Source organism: Schistocerca piceifrons, chromosome 7 (genome assembly GCF_021461385.2).
Source record: "Schistocerca piceifrons isolate TAMUIC-IGC-003096 chromosome 7, iqSchPice1.1, whole genome shotgun sequence".
Taxonomy (NCBI): domain Eukaryota; kingdom Metazoa; phylum Arthropoda; class Insecta; order Orthoptera; family Acrididae; genus Schistocerca; species Schistocerca piceifrons.
In genome coordinates this window covers 64,355,457-64,374,684 of record NC_060144.1, presented here as the reverse complement: position 1 = coordinate 64,374,684, position 19,228 = coordinate 64,355,457, and the positions used below count along the sequence as shown (strand labels likewise).

The window sequence follows — 19,228 nt, the reverse complement described above, 5'->3', positions numbered from 1 at the left end:
CCAGAAAGGTTTTAAATGTTTAACATCAAATATTAATTGTAATACAAGCGAGTTCGATTCTTCAATGAATTGGGAGTGTATGGTTTACTGGTAATGTATCGACATAAGAGAACCGGTGGACTTATATTTCTACATGATTCATCTGGGAGACAATAGACAAAAACTAGCAGTCTTACGTACGGTTATATCATTCTGAATGTTGTTAATATAGGATGCAGCAGTTTTACTGAAGTGAGGATGTCTGTTAAGGGGTCTGCATGATTGACTGCTATGGTCTTGTTACATTTGTCAATATGGGATTGCTGCCTTAATGCTATGGAAGGCTGAGAGCGAAGGGTAAACTAAAACCACTATATTTTACGAGAACAGAAAGCCCTAGTATATGGCAATGATAAGGACACCTACTTACTAAAGTATTACGAATGTAAAATAACCATCCATTCGGAAGTCGGAAAATACGCACATACAAAACCACAATACGGCGCTGCGGTCGGCAACGCGTGTACAAGACAAGTGTCTGGTGCAGTTGTTAGATCAGTTACTGCTGCTACAAGGGCAGGTTACCAAGATTTAAGTGAGTTTCAACGTGGTGTTATAGTCGGTGCACGAGCGATGGGAAACAGTATCTCCGAGGTAGCGATGAAGTGGGGATTTTCCGGTATTATCACTTCACGAGTGTACCGCGAATATCAAGAATCCGGTAAAACATCAACTCACCGACATCGCTACAGCTTGAAAAACATCCTGCGAAAACGTGACCAACGACGACTGAAGAGAATCGTTCAACGTGACTGAAGTGCAGCTCTTCGGCAAATTGCTGCAGATTTCAATGGTGGGTCAAAACAAGTGTCAGCATGCGAACCATTTAACGAAACATCATCGATATGGACTTTCGAAGCAGAAGGTCCACTCGCGTACCCCTGATGACTGCACGACACAGAGCTTTACGCCTCGCGTGGGCCTGTCAGCACCGACACTGGATTCTTGATGACTGGAAACATGTCAACTGGTCGGGCTTGCCTCGTTTCAAATTGTACCGAGCGGATGGACGTGTACGGGTATGGAGACAACCTCGTGAATCCACGGACCCTGCATGTCAGCAGGGACTGTTCAAGCTGGTGGAGGCTCTATTATGGTTTGGGGAGTGTGTAGTTGGAGTGATACGTCTAAATACGACTCTGACAGGTAACAGGCCCGTAAGCATCTGTCTGATCACCTGCATCCATTCATGTCCATTGTGCATTCCGACGGACTTGGGCAATTCCACAGGACAGTGCGTCACCCCAAACGTACAGAATTGGTACAGAGTGGCTCCATGAACACTCTTCTGAGTGGCTGGCCACCAAACACACCAGCCATGAACGTTAATGAGCATACCTGGGATGTCTTGCAACGTGCTGTTCAGAAGAGATCTCCACTACTTCGTTCTCTTACGGATTTATGGACTTCCCTGCAGGATTCATGATTTCAGTTCCCTCCAGCACTACTTCAGACATTAGTCGAGTCCATGCCACGTCGTGTTGCGGCAGTCCTGCGTGCTCGGTGGGACATTACACGAAATTAAGCAGGTGTACGAGTTTTTTTGGCTCTTTAGTGTACGTCCGAATCGTGTAGATACGTAATATCAAGAGCGTAATGGTTGATCTGAATTTGAATTTGGCAGTGTTGGGTGAAGCGCAATGGCAGAAACAACCGGAAACCAGAAGGGGTGAGTTATAGATTTAAAATAAAATAGAGGCACTGTAGTAATAGCTATATTAATAAAAAGCGAAGCGAAGTCTAAACTACTTTGAAAAACTTAGAAAGCAAATAGCATAGTCAAAAGAGACACAAATATACGGTTTGTCATAGTAATACAATTATTTACATGTCCTACCTCTGATGATGGTTAACAGATCAAAAAATAATAACAAAATAAAATAAATCATTCGATAAAGACAGAGATTTAGGAACCAGGTTTTAAATTGTAAAACATTTCCAGGGGCAGATGTGGACTCTGCCCACAATCTATTGATTATGAACTGTAGAATAAAACTGAAGAAGCTGCATAAAGGTGAAAATTTAAGGAGATGGGACTTGGATAAACTGAAAGAACCAGAGGTTGTACAGAGTTTCAGGGAGAGCATAAGGGAGCAATTGACAGGAATGGGGGAAAGAAATACAGTAGAAGAAGAATGGGTAGCTTTGAGGGATGAAATAGTGAAGGCATCAGAGGATCAAGTACGTAAAAAGATGAGGGCTAGTAGAAATCCATGGGTAACAGAAGAGATACTGAATTTAATTGATGAAAGGAGAAAATTCAAAAATGTAGTAAATGAAGCAGGCAAAAAGGAATACAAACGTCTCAAAAATGAGATCGACAGGAAGTGCAAAATGACTAAGCAGGGATGGCTAAAGGACAAATGTAAGGATGGAGATACTTATCTCACGAGGGGTAAGATAGATACTGCCTACAGGAAAATTAAAGAGACCTTTGGGGGAAAGAGAGCCACTTGTATGAATATCAAGAGCTCAGATGGAATCCCAGTTCTCAGCAAAGAATGGAATGCAGAAAGGTGGAAGGAGTATATAGAGTGTCTATACAAAGGCGATGTACCTGAGGACAATATTATGGAAATGGGAGAAGATGTAGATGCAGATGAAATGGGAGATACGATACTGCGTGAAGAGTTCGACAGAGCACTCAAAGACCTAAGTCGAAACAAGGCCCCGAGAGTAGACAACTTCCCTTTAGAACTACTGATAACCTTCGGAGAACCAGTCTGACAAAACTCTACCATCTGGTGAGCAAGATGTATGTGAGAGGCGAAATACCCTCAGACTTCAAGAAGAATATAATAATTCCAATCGCAAAGAAAGCAGGTGTTGACAGATGTGGAAACAACCCAACTATCAGTTTAATAAGTCACAGTGCAAAATACTAACGCGAGTTCTGTACAGACGAATGGAAAATCTGATAGAAGCCAACCTCGGGGAAGATCAGTTCGGATTGCGTAGAACTGCTGGAAGACGTGAGGCAATACTGACCCTGCGACTTATCTTAGAAAATAGATTAAAGAAAGGCAAACCTACATTTCTAGCATTTGTAGACTTAGAGAAAGCTTTTGACAATGTTGACTGGAATAGTCACTTTTAAATTCTGAAGGTGTCAGGGCTAAAATACAGGGAGCGAAAGGCTATTTACAATTTGTAAAGAAACCTGATGGCAGTTATAAGAGTCAAGGGGAATGAAAGGGAAGCAGTGGTTGGGAAAGGAGTGAGACAGGGTTGTAGCCTCTCCCCAATGCTATTCAATCTGTATATTGAGCAAGCAGTAAACAAAAGGAAAGTTCGGAGAAGGAATTAAAATCCATGGAGAAGAAATAAAAACATTCAGGTTCGTCGATGACATTGTAATTCTGTCAGAGACAGCAAAGGACTTGGAAGAGCAGTTGAACGGAATGGACAGTGTCTTGAAAGGAGGGTATAAGATGAACATCAACAAAAGCAAAACGAAGATAATGGAATGTAGTCGAATTAAGTCGGGTGATGCTGAGGGAATTGGATTAGGAAATGAGACACTTAAAGTAGTAAAGGAGTTTTGCTATTTGGAGAGCAAAATAACCGAAGATGGTCGAAGTAGAAAGGATATAAAATGTAGACTGGCAATGGCAAGGAAAGCGTTTCTGAAGAAGAGAAATTTGTTAACATCGAGTATAGATTTAAGTGTCAGGAAGTCGTTTCTGAAAGTATTTGTACGGAGTGTAGCCATGTATGGAAGTGAAACGTGGACGATAAATAATTTAGACAAGAAGAGAATAGAAGCTTTCGAAATGTGGTGCTACAGAAGAATGCTGAAGATTAGATGGGTAGATCATACAACTTATGAGGAGGTATTGAATAGAATTGGGGAGAAGAGGAGTTTGTGGCACAACTTGACTAGAAGAAGGGATCGGTTGGTAGGACATGTTCTGAGGCATCAAGGGATCACCAATTTAGTACAGGAGGGCTGGGTGGAGGGTACAAATCGTAGAGGGAGACCAAGAGATGAAAACACTAAGCAGTATCAGAAGGATGTAGGCTGCAGTAGGTACTAGGAGATGAAGAAGTTTGCACAGGATAGAGTAGCATGGAGAGCTGCATCAAACCAGTCTAAGGACTGAAGACCACAACAACAACAACAACAATTCAATATATTTTGGGAAATTAAAATTTAACACTGGCCCGACGGCGAACGAAGTCATGAGAATGTAGTTGGAGAACAACGGTAAGAAACGAAAGGGGTAGCCACCTGGTAGAATATTACATGGACAACAGACTCACAACTGTTGTAACTCATCCTTGATACACTGCATTTTGGCACTGGGGCGATGATCACATACGAGATGGTCCCACAAATGTTCTTTTGGGGCAGATCTGGGCATTTTACTGGCCATAGGTGCGCCTCAACATCATTCAGACAGTTCACACAGATGCATGCCATATATGGACGACCATTTTCACGTTGAAACATGACGCCACGGAACTGTCGTGTCAAAGGTAACACATGAGAACGCACGATGATGGTGAGTAACCATTCTACAGTTAAATTTCTCTGAAACACTACGAGCTGTGACATGAGGTCGTGCGTGATGGTTCCCCACACCGTGACGCCAGTAGCGACAACGCTGTGCCTCTACAAAACATTCCGTATATTGGAACCTTCCCCAGGTAGCCGCCGTATTTTCCGACTGCAGTCATCCCGGATAGTGAAGAACCACAGTTCATCACTGAACACAACGAGACGGTCTATGCTTCCAGGGTCACGACACTACTCCATACGCAGCCGCTTGTTTTGTGTTAACGGCATCCTACACATACGACGGCAATTGGTTCTCATGCTGCTTGTCTTCGACCAATGGTTCGGGATGACACATAATGTGCCGGAGTGCCCATTACATGCTCTCGGCTGACAGGTTGGGATGTGCACGCGTTAAAGTGTACTTGGTGCTCAAAACGGCGACCCTCGCTTGTGGTGGTCAGACGTGGTCACCTAGGACACGTTCCCATGAAGACCATTGTCGGACCACTGTCACATGCGACTACCACACAAATCTAGAGATTGCACGACTCGGTCAGCCAGCCAAATGGAGACCCCCAGTGAGGTCCCTTTCCAACTTTGTCACGTGCTGGTAACGCTTTCGGATACCAGTGTGCGGCATCTCCGTATGATTCATAGTCTCCGGCATGGTCATTAGGGTGGTTCAGATGTTATCGTGTGGGGAGTAAATGTTGCAAGTTCCTACTGACCTAAAAAATCACTGAACACGCTGCATTACCGATAGTCGTTATTCTGAAACTGTACTCCTTCGCCATGTTCGTATTTTCAGTGGTGTATTCTGTCCTGATGTCATAAAAATGGATGACAATGAGCAACCCCTACGAACAGCGAATGTGAAGGAGCTCTTGGAACGAGAGGATAATCGGCGAATGGACTGGCCTGCCTGTCCTCCTGACATAAATCCCATGTAGCACGTATGGGATGCGTAGAGGAAATGTGTTGAAGTACATATACATGCACTAACAACTATCCAGCAGGTGTCAATCTCGCTGGACGAGGAATGGAACGCCCACTATACAGAATAGTATACCTTACCAACCTTGTGCCCAGCATGGGAACACGTTGTGGAACATGAATTGCTCTCCGTGGTGAGCACACATCCTATTAACAATAATTTCGTGCCTTTCGTAATGTCCAAGGGACCATCTTAAGTCGCGATAACTTCGGTCTAATTATTATCTTCTTAAGTCGTGTTGACTTCAGTGTTATTATTGCCTTTGAATAAAAGTGTCTGTTCCGTTCGTCTCGTTCTTCTGTGAGGCCATGTATGTAATTTACTTCATCCAAATCCATCTTAAGAAATGTCAATTTTCGATTAATTTATTATTTGTTAGCACAACTCATGGACAATTAGTTCCCAAAGTTTCAATGTTGAAATCGCATCAGAAGTGCCTGAAAATTAATTAAAAGTGTGACGCGGCCTCCTTGCCACGCCCACGTTTTGAAGCAGCACTTCAATACCAGCTCAATGAACAACGATTCTGTGTATTACTTTCAAACAAACATTTGCGGGATACATCTAGAAGGCCGTGATACATACCCTTTGGTTTTGTAGATCATCTTTGGCCGACGTGTGCCCATGGCAAACCCCAAAATCAAAATGAGTCTCTAAATTCACTCACATGGATAGGATGTCCTAAAAACATATTTGCATCTGCTACAGTTATCAGAATTGAAACGTATGATGCAGTTATTGTATTTAATGATGGGAACGTCGGGAGGATCAAGGTATTAGAAAGAATGGGCTTCAAGATAGGAAATTTTACTCAGGACATCCTGAGAAAAGTAGATTTACAGTGCGTCTCTGCAGATGAAAAGTCAGTTGAAAACCTGGTAAAGGAAAGAAGACAGACAACAAGAAGCCAGAAGAGAAGCTTTGAAGGGAAAGATGACTCACAGTACAAATGTGGTGCCTTCTGAAGAAGTGACATAAGGAAAAACATTAGGTTGAACTTTAAACTGCGTTTCCTGAAAAGTTTGTTTTTTGAAGTTTGTGTACCTTTTCCTCAGATTCTATGAATTATAGAATTACGAAATTTTGTACACATATTTCTATAAACTTAGTAAACGTTGTCTCAAGACAAAATTTTGAAATTCTGATTTCAAGCTGAGACTTGGGGCAAAGTGCTTGGAATTTTGCAGGACATTACAATTGTACTTGTGGAATTATAATTAAAAAATTCTCCTGTTTGATCTATTCCAAAGACCTCATGAGAGATCTTTACAACATATAAAGAGATGAAACACAGAAATTTTTGTAGAAATCTTTTGAATACTTTCTGAGGAAAGCGAACATACATTACTTTTTTAAAATAAAATTTCAAATTTCGTTAAAAAAAGTTGAATCTATATAATCAAAAGATTTTATATGTAAATGTGTTACTTTCATGTAAAGCGTGGTACAAAATTTCATTGCCATCTCTCCAAAACTGTGGATTTGGTGCAATTTTGAAATAGTGTATGTTTTTCAACAACATCCCCCTTAAGTTATTTACTGTCACTCTTAATAAATGCATACGCATCTGTTAGACTGCAGAGTTGCAAAGTATGAACAGATGATTTTCGCTGCATAGAAGTTTCAAACAAAGAACTATCGACAATGCATGGTCGGGTTTGACATCATGTATCTAATAACAGTTTTCACTTCTACAGACAGCTGAAGTACAGTGGGTAACCGTGAATAAACTGTGTACTGTGGCGTTCAACCGAATGGATGAGAACAGTTTTGAGCATGCAGTGGTCTTGGATCGTATATGCACGGCATGTGGACTGTGATCATGCTGTGAACTGTGATATACATCTAAATGAACAGAGATGCTACGGCCTGTGTCAAAGAACGAGAAATCAGACACCTATTTGGCACGTCTGGCATCTGCAAGGACATAGTATTAAAGTTTCTAATCGAAAAGTGATAGGATAAGGTTCAAAATATTGCCTCAGATGGACGAATAAGGGATCTAGAGTAATTATTTCCAAAATCTATGTCGCTAATTATCAGCATCGTGAACCACCATTTAAAAAAAATAAAAAAAAGATCGCATACACTAACAGGTCTCTCACAGCAAGTCAAAAAATTGATTATTTGACGTAAGAAAACTGTAAACGAATGATTCATGGTTCCAGTCTATCTAATTTATCACGTACCGACTTGTTCCCAAACAAATAATAGTAGACAGTCAATTTCTTCATTCCAAGAAGCTGTTGACTCCTTCTGAAACGATAGTTTTCAGGTACCAACAAAAGGATGAAAATGATTTTTCCCGAATTAGTTCGGAAACTTCCGAACAACTTTCAAAGACGAGTGGTTTTTAGACGTATTAAAACGATATGTGACGAAATTGTGTTCTCCTCTTGTTGTTTTGGTAAAACCATAAGAAGCAGTCACATCTACTAGTTAGTTTAAAATATGTTATTTCTCTGCAAAACATGACCTAGCCGTGTTCATATACACCTAGTTAGAGAGGCGTTAGATATGGTGCCAACACCCCAGCCTACCAGTTCTTCCGCGTCGCTTTTGCAGGTGAATCGATAGACCACCAGTTCTGCCTATTGGTGTTTATAGACGCACTCCAGTTTGAGTATGTGCTACGTAAAACAATGCCGTATTTCGGGACTCGGTCGTGGAGAGATCCAAAACAATGCCCGCTCAGTGGGGCAGAAATTAATGCGCCGCTTTCCCTGCAGAGCGCAGCGCTGTCACGCTGAGGACTCTGCTGATTGGTGGGCGCTAAGAGCCATGCTGGCTTTCTCTCTCCACGGATCTCCCTACGCCCGCTTCCCACTTTGCAAGTCTATTAACCTCCGGCTGGAGAGCGTCTGCTCTCTGTCGCTGACAGCGGGTGGGAGCGGGAACACCACCAGAGCACATCCCGCTCCCCCCCTCTCCGCCCCTCCCAGACCATGCCGGTGGCGTTAACAGGTGGTGGCCGCTGCCGCAAAGCCCACACCAGCGTGGCGTCATTGCTCTGCTGAAGCTGGAGAGGGCATGGTTAATTTTCGCCTCGGAAAAGGAAATCAGGCTGCTATCGTGCTGTTACACTTCTCTATACATCAATGCGACACATGATTCTCAACAATAGGTGACTTGGCGAATATATTGCTTGTGGAAGACCGCATTGTCGCTGCTCATGAAACAGTCCACGGGGAAATTAATCTTATCATTATTTTGCAGAAGCTGTCACAATATGATTTCTCCAACTGAGGAAAGAGAAAAACGTCCCTGCGTGCCACGTTTACAAAAACTAGAGATTCCTGGAGACAGTCTGAGGAAGCAGAATTAATGACTGTATATAGTTGCAATGATGTGTGGGCTTCTGTAGTATTAGTTCTATCAGAAAGAACATGTTCGTGTCAAACATGTAATGATTAATGTTATCGACACTTCAAACTGAAGCAGAATCTGGATGAAAAAAATATTAAAAGTGGAACAAACCCTACAGGCTTCTGATACAATAACAAGTATGTGACCCTGAATTGACTATTAACGTAAAATTCGCATTTCCCTTATCTCACTAAGTATTATACAGAAACAATTACTGATATTCAACAATACAGGTAAATAAGGTCCCACAATGTGTCTAGAAAATTTGGAAAAATAATTTTTTGTTCCAGAATCTCAGTGACTTCATTTATTCTAAATCATTTTTGCTACTGGCTACCACCTTCATAGGACATAACAATGTACATCAATTCGTCAAAAATACATCTCTACTAAAGAAGTAAACATCAAGCATACAATGTGCCAAATATCACAATCATTGTTTCACTGAATTTCCAATTATTGTGATAATCTCTCACGTTTTATACTTGGCACAGCAAAAAGTATTATTTCATTATGATATCATAAAACCCATACTAAGAGATAATGTCGATTTCTGTTATGTGGATACTGATTAGTTCACATAAGTATAAAATCAAAGTTTTTTGTAATGATATGAAATCAATGATAAACGGATTTGATAAAAGCGATTATCCAAAATATAATATTTATGGACTAATCACTAATAAACAAAAAGGTTTAGGACAAATGAAAGATGAAAATTATAAGAAAATTATTTTAAGACACATTAGTTTAAAACTGAAAACTTATTCTTGTACAGTAAAGAACAAAGAATATAAATGTGTATTGGGGTTAAATAGTCTACAGTAAAAAGTGAAATTACTTTTGATGATTATAAAAATGTTTAGACAGTGCAATAAAATAATATATAGAAAATGAATTTATTTAGATCTTACTAACATGAGTTATATATTGCTGAAAGTGTAAAATGGTTTATGTGTTGCTATTGATGAAAGATAGACACCAGAAAGCGATACAGATACTTTAACTCAGGGCTATTAAAAGCAAAAGAATTAAATGTAAACAGTTACAACTAAATATTTTAAAATATATAAAATGTAAATGATTAAAGAATTTAACACCATAAACATATACAAGATGAATATTTAAAAACATCATAAAATAAAAAAATTAATTACTATCAGGTTTCGCATCATATTTATGTGGTAACATTTGTTCTCATTTTGTTCATTATTCTCGTGATTAACCCTGCTCTGGTTATTATTATTTTGATGATAAACACAGTTCCCAGTGGTCCTCATCTTCTACTCTTTCCAAAAATGACAAGAAGCTTTTGTGATTACTTCCTATGTAACGTTTTGATTCCTCCATGAGCTTTTTCCATACTTCCCACACTTCTTTGGACTCCATGCATCTGCTTCTGAAGAGCGTAATTTCCGATACCACATTTCGCAAAACTCTTCCATTGAGCTCCTGCCTCTGTTGTCATATAACCTGGCCATGACAAATTCCCGCCATAGGCAGTCCTGTTTTTGCTCCGACCAGTATTTCTCTATACATTACTGTTTAAATTCGCCAAATAACATTTGTTCTGTATCCAAATTTAAGCCCCATCTTTTCGCATCACCAGCTAATGCCCTAATAACCACATTGATCTTTTCCTGGTCCGCTATGTCATCAGAAAAATTCCTTTCACAGTTTTTTAAAATATCTAATGGATTCCATCCATTGTGCCTGTTTGCTAGATCAAATCGTTATTCAACCCCTAGCAATTTGCTACACATTAATCTGTCAGTTTTTCTCTTATTTTCCGTTAAAGGTCGTTCACTTTAACTTGAATTTAGGAAGTGTTCTGTTCACACTTCTTTTCGCATGTTGCCACTTGTTTACTCACTCCCTTTCTCGGAATCATTCACTGTTTGTCTCAAATGATATATAATGGTTTTACATTTGTTTACTAATTCGGGTTTTAGGCCGGAAACCTTTTCATCAGCTTTTGTTACAAGCAGAGGTTCTACAGTGTCTTGAATCTTCGTTATCGAACCTATCGTTAATGTCATTAATCTGTCTTTGCATAGCGGTGACATTGTTACTGATAGTATCTATTTCAGTTTTTAAGTCCCCAATTGATTATTCACTAATCTTGAGTCTACTTTTTTGATCTGTTTACTGATTTTAACAAATATGGTTCAAATGGCTCTGAGCACTATGTGACTTAACTGCTGAGGTCATCAGTCCCCTAGAACTTATAACTACTTAAACCTAACTAACCTAAGGACATCACACACATCCATGCCTGAGGCAGGATTCGAACCTGCGACCGTAGCGACTGATTTTAACACTTTGTGTTTTAATTACACCTGCCTGTGTTTTAAGCTGATTGTTAATATTACTACCCTGTGCTGCAGTTTGTGCAGACAACATTCTTAACAAATCGTTCATGTTTAATGGTTTCTCAATATCTTGTTCTGAGTTCTCCTCAGATTCTACTTCTGGTGTTTCGCTCGGTTCACTTTAGATTTTCGATAAACTGAACATATCCATCGAGTCGTTAATATAACCACTGTCTTCATTTGTGCCGTCGTTCATACCTTGTTTTATTTGTGACAAGGTCATCATCTGAATTTGATCCTTGATGTGTGTATGGTACTCAACGTAAGCCTGTCGCCGTCCCATGGCGTCATCGGTGCTCTCGTCTAGTGAGCTACTGCCACCTAGTACACTATGTACTTTTTTGTTTCTCTCGTTCTGTATCCGTTTTAATTTTGTTAACACTTTACATTTTATCTTTGAAGACCTGTAAAGTTTTCTGTTAATTATTTTGCCCGATCTATTGCAAATTCGCGCCGCTGGACATTCAGTGCTCGTCTTACAATTATTTTGCGTCCAATATTTATCTTACAATCTGTATTTTAGTGAGTAAAACTGACGAACGTCCTGTCATGTAGCACCACATATAACCCTAACGTGTATGTCACTCTTCCCTGACAACCAATCCTTCAATTTTGTGAAGGAAAAAACCACACATAACACTCACTTGAAGTGAAACAAGTTAATGTTACCCTATAGGAGGATTTTAAGATTGACTGCGCATGTGTGTAGTGGACAAAGGTATCGGACTATATTTCTGAATATGGTGAAATTAACAGAACACAACCAAACATACTTTAACCTTGGGAGTTAATGGAAGCTACAAACACAAAAGTGAATGAAAAATCTGAACGGTCGCCAGCCCAATTAGGCACATTAATTTGGAAATATACATTTAATAAAACTGAATATTAGTTATTGAAATTACTTTCGCTGATATTTCTCTCTGAATAGCAAATAGGATACAAATTGACACAGTGCACTCTGAACTGCGTGTAGCAGCAGTTACCAATAATGCACAAATCGGTAAATTATAAGAAGTAATTTTGCACCAAGCTCATACCAATGACAGCTACACTCAAGAGCGTTACTTAATCAAATACTGAAACGTTACTGCATGAAGTGCAGAACAAAATTTGGGCATGAGGGGCTTTTATTTTAACTGAGATATAAAAAGATGAACACTGGGCTTAATTAACTTCAAAAAAGAAACCATTCGTGATAGAAATCAAAACCACACTATGTTTGAAAATTAGGTTAACTTATTTGCCTTTTAATCATCTGTGAAGCACGTATTTTAGACAATAATATTTACACAATCTTGCACTGTACAAAAGTATACTTTGTAATAAACTAAGGATACTTTAGCGAAATCCTATCTAACTTCACTTTTGTGGGTTTAACTTTAACTTTTACTACTCCTTTTACATGAGGCAAAAATAATTTTAAAGCACTTGAATGCAAGAATTGTTCATTTCAAACAGGATGCTCGGTTTTAGCAGCACATAGGTGAGGACCCTGAATAGGTTCGTGATCAGGATAGAACATATGGTTCTGGACACAAATTTGCTTTTGTGATTATTATTCAAACCACACACAAATGAAGTGGTCCATTCCCATATACATTACTGAATGTATGAAGTTAGTGAAGCAGTGGCGAAGATTGGTGGCAAGCGACATGGCGACTGACGGTACTCACAACTCTAGATGTTCGAATGCTCTATAAAATCTCTTCTTGACGTCGGATTTTCACCATATTCGAGTCATTCCTTTTTGCCAAGAATACCCAAATGATAGCTAGTTCCAGATCAGAGACGAATCCACTTATTTCTAATCGATATAAGTGTTGCAAGCTATCCCTATTTTATTTTGAAGAGTGCAATAGTTATTTCCTGGTAAATCTCAATTACCTGGTAAATCTGTTTAACATTCAAACTACACAGTAGTCCAGTGTTTCGTTCCTTTAGTATTTTGCTTATAATCAACCACAGTAGTTTTTTAAATGAAGGATAAAAAGAGAAATCCCGTTGAACAAATATTATAGCATTATCCTGGTTTCGATACCGACTAAGGGTGTCGTCATCAGAATAAGTTGTAGTTGCACAGATTTACATTGCATGTGAAGATAATAAAACCATATGAGCTGAAATGCTCAAGTCAAATAAAGTCTTCGTTCAAAGCCAGAATTAAAACCACAACCATTATAAGCCACTGGCACTGACATTAGACTGAAAGGTGTCAGTCATAGCGGTTTACCACGCTTGCCGTTTTAATTCTGGCTTTACAAGATAACTTTAACTTGTTTGACTTGAACACTTTAACTCATATTGTTTTGCAGGCAACGGGAATATGTTGAAATGTTTCCTATTAATATTATTCCCTGAAAATGTAACAAAAATTTGTTTGTTTGCGACTGACATGTGAGGCAGTTTAATGTCATATTCAGACATACTAAGCTCGTCTTGGTAGTATTGTGTCGTACATATGTGCGCTAGTAGGGAGCTGAAAATAATTTTTTTTAGTGGCCGACTTGAGACCGAAGTAAGCTGCCGTCTCTAAAATGCAGGTTCGTCGTGAATTTCCTCAGAGTCTCTTTGACGCCATATTGACGTAGAAATTCTGAAACTGTTTCTTTCTATTACTAATAAGTTTCAAGAATAATGTTCGAGATTGAGTCTCATCTAATATTCTCCGTTAGTGGGCACCCTTTTATAATTTCTCTGTACTATATGGGATAGCTATTACAGCAGAAATAAAATATTCAACATACTCTCACATCCATCTCCACAGTAACACAGAGATAAAATTTAACCTTCTTCGTTTCTCTTAGCGCTGTCACTTGGCAATGTCTTTGATTTCCACACTCGACACACAGTTCCACACACAAATGTACAAAGAAAATGTGATATTACATTGTGTAACTATAATTTATTCTGATGAAGATACCCTTAGTTGCTTTGAAAACGAGATCGTTGCAATAAAATTTGTGCAACACGTTCGCATCATTAAAATTTAAATCTGCTTGCTGGACATCAGCTATGTCCAAGACTGGAATCACAGTTTGTAGGCTTCCGTGTCTCTATCTATAAAAATAGAATCCTTGTTGTCAGTCTGTCTGTCTGTCCGACTGTAAAGAACGCCTTTTCTGAAGAATAGGTGAACCTACCAAGTTAAAATTTATATCTGATATGAAGGCCTGTGGTCCCTTAGAGATGTTACAATTTTAAACTTCTAAGTAACTTCAGTCGGAAGATACGGCGATTTATGCAACATATTTTGATACTCGAAAACTCACACATCATAATCCATAGGTTGCTTCTCTTTGACCTAGAAATGATGAAATTTGGCAAGAAGCAAGGTTTCAAAGTAAAAATTAAAGAAAAAATTCGAAAACTGTTGATTTGTAATTATATCACAGGAGAAAAATTCCTTTTTTATCCGTCTTTCTATTGGTCTTTTAAGACCTCTTTTTCTCTGGAGCAGGTCACAGTACATAGTTCAAATTTACATCACATACTGAAGTCCATGATCTCTTGGTGGTATAAAAAATTTAAGCTTCTAAGTCATTGCAATCAAAAGATTCGGTCATTTATGTCACATATTTTGATGTTCGCAAACCCACACCTCAAAACCCTTAGCATGCTTCCCCACTGACCTAGAATCATGAAATCCGGCAAAAAAAAAAGGTTTCAAAGTAGAAGTCAGACAAAGGCTGAAACTTTTTAAACTATAATTATATTGTTATTCGTTGTATTGGTCTTCAGGCCAAGAAATGGATTGACGCATCTCTCCATGCTACTCTATCCCACGGAAGCCTCTTCATCTCCGAGTAATTACTGCAATCTACATCCTTCTGAATCTCCGTAATGCATTCATCTCTTGGTCTCCCTCTACGATTTTTACCCTCCACGCTTGTCTCCATTACTAAATTGATGATTCCTTGATGCCTCATAACGTGCCCTAACAACTGATCCTTTGTTTTAGTCATGTTGTGCCACAAATTCTTCTTCTCCCGAATTCAGTCCAGTACCTCCTCATTAGCTGTATGATCTACCTATATAATCTTCAGCATTCTTCTGTAGTACCACATTTCGAAAGCTTCTATTCTCTTCTTGTCTAAACTATTTATCATCCATGTTTCACTTCCATACATGGCTACACTCCATTCAAACACTTTCAGTGTCACTTTCCTGTCACTTAAATCTATACCCGATTTTAACAATTTTTTCTTCTTCAAAAACGCTTTTCTTCCCATCACCAGTCTACATTTTATATCCTCTCTGCTTCGTCCACCGTCAGTTACCTTGCTGCCGAAATAGCAAAACCCATCTACTACTTTAAGTGTCTGATTTCCTAAGCTAATTCCTTCAGCGTCACCTGATTTAATTCGACTACATTCCATTATCCTCGTTTTGCTTTTGTTGATGTTCATCTTATATCGTCCTTTCAGGACACTGTCCATTCCGTTGTACTACTCTTCCAAGTCCTTTGCTGTCTCTGATAGAATTACAATGTCATCAGCAAACCTCAGAGCTTTTATTTCTTCTCTCTGGATTTTAATTCATACTCAATTTTTCTTTCTGTTTCCTTTACTGCTTGCTCAATATACACATTGAACAACATCGGGGATAGGCTATAAACCTGTCTCATTCTCTTCTCAACCACTGCTTCCCTTTCGTGCCCATCGACTCATACAACTGCCATCTGGTTTCTGTACAAATTGTAAGTAGCCTTTCGCTCTCTGTATTTTATCCCTGCCACCTTCAGAATTTGAAAGAGAGTATTCCAGTCAACATTGTCAAAAGCTTTCTCTAAGTCTAAATCTCCTAAATCTCTTACTTACTGTTATATAATCTATCTGAAACCTATCTTCCACTTATACAACCTTCTTTCATGATTCTTAAACGAAGCCTTAGCTATAATTAAATTATGCTGTGTTCAAAATTCTATTAAATTTCCGTCTCCCTTAACTACCTGAATAATTTCCTTTATCTCATCATACATCGCTTCAATCTCTTCATCATCTGCGGAGTTAGTGGTGTACAAACGTGTACTACTGTGGCAGACGTGGGCTTCGTTTCTATCTCCGCTACGATAATGTGTTCACTATGCTGTTCATAGTAGCTTATACGCGGTGCCACGTTTTTATTCATTACCAAACCTAGTCCTGAATTACGGCGATTTCATTTTATATTTATAACACTATGTTCATCTGACCAGAGGTTGGGTTCCTCCTGCCACCGAAATTCAGTAATTGCGACTATATCCAATTTTAACGTATCCATTTCCCTTTTTAAACTTTCTATCCTACTTGCCCGCTTAAGGGATCTGACATTCCATGCTCCGGTCCGCAGAACGCCAGTTTTGTTTCTCCTGATAGCGACGTCTACCTGTGTAGCCTCTGCCCGGAGATCCGAATGGGGACTGCTTCACTTCCTGGTTATTTTACCGAAGAGGATGCCAACATCATTTAATAATACAGTAAAGCTGCATGTCCTAATACAGTAAAGCTGCATGTCCTCGAGAAAAATTGCGGCTGTAGTTTCCTCCTGCTTTCAGCCGTTCGCAGTACCAGCACATCAATGCTCTTTACGTTGATGTTACAAGGACGGTTAAGTCAATCATCTAGACTGTTGCCCCTGCAACTACTGGAGAGGCTGTTGCCCCTCTTCTGGAACCACATGTTTGTCTGGCTTCTCAACTGATACCACTCCGTTGCGGTTGCACCTACGGTAGGGCTATGTGCATCGCTGAGGCACGGAAGCCTCCCCACCACCGGGAAGGTCCATGCCATGATTCATGGGGAGGGGGAGAGGGACGTACTTAAATAACACAAAAAGTAATTGTATCATATAAAGTATCTTTTGCTATTTGAACGTTCGTTGTATTTTCCATCCATAAAAAGTGTAGTAACTGAACATTACTGCACGTAAACATAAAATGTAAGTTATAGTCATGTTTTAGTAAGTAAATAGGAAATGTTTCAGTAAGTCTTCTCTTTCCACATTTATAAACTGAATTTCTCGGCTCACTTCTTTTTTTATATGTCCAAGTTAGCCTGGCGAAATACTGCACGGATTTTGATACGGCGTGGAATTACAATGCACTATGTCACGCCACTATCGCTTGAAATGGAATTCCAGTGACCAGTATATAGTCAGTATCGATATCAATAACAGGCAAAAACCGTTAGACTCTCGATGAATCAACAGTATATACAGGATGATTATAACTAAAGTTAAACTTTCAAACCACTGTAGAAATACCATCACTGGTCAGAATGATGTCAAATTGCAACAGAACATTATCGGAGAAGGGGGGAAACGTATGGCATAAGAAAAATATATAGTTAAAAAACGTAGCTATAAATGGCTCTATAATTTAATAGTGATGGAGTACAAATGACAAATCAATCACACAACAATGCCTAAGGTGTACGTCTGACGTTAAACAAACTGTACTACTCAGTGTGCATGGGCGTACAGGTGTGGTACTGTTAGTTACGTAAGCCCTTCCTCCACGGCAAGGTCATATCACATCTGATTGGAAAAAATCGGTCTTTAATTGTACTGAGGCCAAAAACCATATAAAAAGCATCATTAAGATCGGTTCTTAATTGTCTTGAGGCCAAAACGGCATAAAAATCATCAATCACATCAATTTTTAATTGGCCTAAGGCCAAAAACCGCATAAAAATCATCAATCAAAATCAAATCGGATTTTTAATTTCCGTGTCACTGACGCAAAACATGCTCAGTATGCTGTCTACCGTTTTCTGCGACAAGTTGAAAACGAGGAACAGCATGTTCCACAACTGATCGAAGAGTATCCGGGGTCACGTTCAGAATGTGTTGCGCAATGTGTACCTTCAATGCAGCTAAGTTTGCAATCGGAATACTGAGCACAGCATCTTTCAGATAGTCCCACAGCCAGAAGTCACACGGATTAAGATCAGGTGATCGGGACGGCCAGGCTATAGAGGAATGGCTCGTGATAATTCTAGCATTTCCGAAATGGCGCTTCAGTAGCTGGTTAACTGGATTTGCAATATGCGGAGGTGCGCCATCTTGCACAAAAATGATTCCATCCACACATTCACCCTGTTGGAGAGCTGGAATGACGTGGTTGCGCAAAAGACACTCATAGCGCTTACCAGTGACGGTACAGGTAACAGGACCGGAAGCACCTGTCTCGTAGAAAAAATATGGCCCTATGATGAGTGATGCAGTAAACCCGCACCACACAGTTAGCTTTTCAGGATGAAGTGGTACTGGATGATTTGCGTGTGGATTTTCCGTTGCCCATATTCGACAATCCTGTGTATTCACACATCGTGTCAGATGGAAGTGGGCTTCATCGGTCCACAAAATCTTCCACGGCCAATCATCGTCCACTTCCATGCGAGCAAGAAATTCTAAAACAAAAGGCTCTCTTACTGTCAGGTCAACAGGAAGCAATCGTGCACATGGGTAATTTTGAATCGATAGCAAATAAGGATGTTTCGTAGGATTTTACGCACCGCGCTCACGGGTATGTCCAATGTTCGGGCATTGCGCATCACCACTCGTCTCCTCCTGCATTTCTGTGGCCACTGCTTCCACTGACGTCGAATCAATTCGTTTCCTCCCTCTACCAGTTTGCACATCAAAAGAACCCGTCTTTTCCAATTTACGAATCATTTTCACCAGACCCACGGCAGTCATCGGACCAACGCCTTTTTTTAAACCCTGCAGTGTTCGGAAATTCTACAGAGCGACGTGTGCACAGTCACCATTCTTGCAATACAGGTTTATAGCAGAGCGCGATCCTGCATTGGGACAGTCATGGCGAACGTCGCAGACGCGAAAGAAGGAAGAGCCGTGTACCTGGCGTGTTTATACCCACTTCAATGGGTCGTGCGCATCACAGGTGTTTTCAATTTCGTATTCTGACACATACAGCGGCATCTATTAATCAATTGTCACACTATTTTTTTCTTC

General features: G+C 39.7%; 1 protein-coding gene across 1 annotated transcript in view; it reads right to left on the bottom strand.

The window, feature by feature from the left end:
- The window catches only part of LOC124805421 (semaphorin-2A-like), a 1,298,470-nt gene that overhangs the window by 512,744 nt on the left and 766,498 nt on the right, over window positions 1–19,228 (bottom strand). The gene's annotated exons all lie outside the window — the stretch shown is intronic.